The following is a 2,813-nucleotide window of genomic DNA, read 5'->3' as shown; positions in this document are numbered from 1 at the left end:
TAAGGATCACAGTTCAAAGCCAGCCCGGCAGAAAAGTCAGTGAGACTCTTATCTCAAATTAACCACTAGAAAACCGGAAGTGGTGCTGTGGCTCAAGCAGTAGAATGTTCGCCTTGAGCTGAAGAGCACGGGATAGTGCCCAAGTCCAGAGTTCAAGCCCCACGACTGACAAAAAGCAAACAAAAAACCTGACTACATGCAACCCAGTTAATATGCAGCAATCCCTTGTATTTGATGCACTGACATTTTATAATCTAAAAAGAAAACAAAAAATTCCACTTAAAGTTCTATGAGGGCAGAGTGAGAAAGGTGAGGGGCCCTGGGATTAGACATGTGGAACTCCTGACCTAAGTGGGAGAGTAAGCACCTTCCCCACATCAGGACCTTCATGACACCAAATCTGCACCTTTGGGCCTCTGTCAGTGTCCACAATGACTACCCCACTCGTATCTGCCACCATTTTCAACTTGAGAGAAGCTTTATGCAAGGTTTGGTTGACAAGATGCTCAATGACAGAGCTCCCAGAGAAGGGGCTGCTTGCTGGACAGGAAGGCAGTGGTCTCTCCTGCTGCTGAGGTGTTTCCCTTGGAGGCACTTGGCCAACACCCTGCCCAGCACCAAGTTCCACCAGAGCTAGGTCATCAGCAACCTGAAGGGTGAGCCAGTCCCAGTCTTGTACTCTAGGGACAGCAGCTTCAGACACTGCTCTTTCTCACAGGTGCTGAGCAGCTGCTGCCCAATCAGAAGCAGACCAAAAGAGGCAGGTCAACTCCAGGCGCTATAAGACCTAGCTGTTCCTCCAATTTGAAGAAAACACCTATAGAGACAAGTGTCACTTCATGCACAGCACCCACAAGCTCCACAGTCTAGCCTGCCATCCCAAGTGCAAGATCTAGCTGGGTTGCACCTTCCATGTCACCAACCTTTGCCTCTATGAGCTCTGCTGCCACTTCATCCACAAAACCAAGGAACGCAGAGCCCTGGCCAGGACCTTTCTGCAGACCTTCCCTATCTCCAGGATAGCTTTAGCTTTGCTGGATTTTCCAGTGCCAATGAGACTGCTGCCACCACTGGATTGCTAGATAGCCCCACGTCCATCATCCCAACACCCATCCTGATTGCCGATGACCTCCTGGGCTCATCCAACCTTCCTGATGGCACCAATAACCCCTTCACCTTCTAGAGCCAGGTATTTGTTCTTTACCTCTTTCATGGGGCTGCCTTTCATGTCTACCCCACCACCTTCCTATTCTGATCCATGTCTGAGTTCTCTCACATGTTTGATTCTCATGCCACCCCTCAGGATTCTCTCTTGGGTCAAGGCTACCTGTGCAGTGCACCAGGAGCCATGCTGGGTCAGATTCCCCCATCTTGGACAATTCAGGAGACCTGCCCATTTTCAGCAAACTTTCCATCTCATATGACTAAAGCACCAGGGTAAGGAGGGACACCCCCAATCCATTCCTTCTACTCCCCTTCCTCCTGCACCACATCCTAGATCTAATTAATCACCAAAAATCCTGGAAGTGACCTGTATCTCAAGTGGTACAGTACTAGCTTCATGTTAAATGAAGCTCAAGGATAGCTCCTATCCTGAATTCAAGCACCAAGACCACCACAGAACATCAACAATAAAAAGATGAGTGATTTGGAAATGGAAAAAGGCCTTTATAGTCAAGTAGATGCACTGAAATGGAAAAAAAATAACCCTGTCTTATGACTAAAGGACTCAATATTGTACTTTATTTTACTTTTTATCAGTTGTGGAGCTTTAGTCATGGCCTGGGCAACGTCCCAGAACTTTTTTGCTCAAGACTAGCACTCTACTTCTTTAAGCAACAGCTATACATCTGGTTAAGGGGGTGGTTAATTAGAGTAAGAATATCACAGACTTTCTTGCTCAGGCTGGCTTTGAACTATGATCCTCAGATCTCAGCCTCCTAGAAGCTAGGATAACAATTTTGAATCACCAGTGCCCAGCTAGGACTTAATATTTCTAAAAGAGGGCTGGGAAGTTGGCTCAGTGGTAGAGCGCTTGGGTTGCATGCCTGTGGCCCTGGGTTCGATTCCTCAGCACCACATAAGCAAAAAGAAAAAGCCCGAAGTGGCGCTATGGCTCAAGTGGTAGTGCACTAGCCTTTAGCTGAAGAGCTGAGGGACAGCGCCCAGGCCCAGAATTCAGGCCCCAAGACTGGACCAAAAAAAAAAAAAATTCTAAAAGAGCAGTACTTTTCAAATTGCCTTTGCATTCAAAATGCCCCCTTACAAGATTGTGACCTAGGTTGAAATTAATTGCAAAATTCATTCTAAAATGTGTACGGGACTATAAGAAATCCTAAACAAACTAATTGGATACTGCAAAAACAAGAGGAAGTTAAGTAGGGGAGGATGACTCACATCTGTGATCTTTGCTACTCAGAAAGAAGAGATCTGAGGACGGTAATTCAAAACCAACCTGAGGAAGAAAAACCTTTCCAAAAATTATTTCCAAAAAAAAAAAACAACAACAACAACAAATATCCAAAATTGGAGCTATGAACATGAGAAAAAACTGTTCAAGGACAGTATTGACATGTACTTTTCCTTTTTCCTGTATATGTTTTTCCTTAGTTTAAAATTGCCATTGTCAAAATTTTGTTTCTTTGATATATTTATCTTTCATGCCACCAATGGAGTTTGAACTCAGGACCTTGCTCTCTTGCTTATTTTTTTGTTCAACGCTTGTACATAGAACTTTAGCTACACCTCTAGTTCCTGACTTTTACTGATTCATTGAATAAGGGTCTTTAAGATTTGTCTGCAGGTGCTGCTTT

The 2,813-nt window shown here is 44.8% G+C and overlaps 1 pseudogene; it reads left to right on the top strand.

The window, feature by feature from the left end:
* The first annotated feature begins 431 nt into the window (after positions 1–431).
* LOC122114017 lies at positions 432–1,428 on the top strand (annotated as a pseudogene).
* The last annotated feature ends 1,385 nt before the right edge of the window (positions 1,429–2,813 follow it).

Source organism: Dipodomys spectabilis, unplaced genomic scaffold (assembly GCF_019054845.1).
Source record: "Dipodomys spectabilis isolate Male_0828 unplaced genomic scaffold, ASM1905484v1 ptg000103l, whole genome shotgun sequence".
NCBI lineage: Eukaryota > Metazoa > Chordata > Mammalia > Rodentia > Heteromyidae > Dipodomys > Dipodomys spectabilis.
Note: the sequence above shows the minus strand (reverse complement) of the source record. Positions and strands in the feature narration are given on the sequence as shown.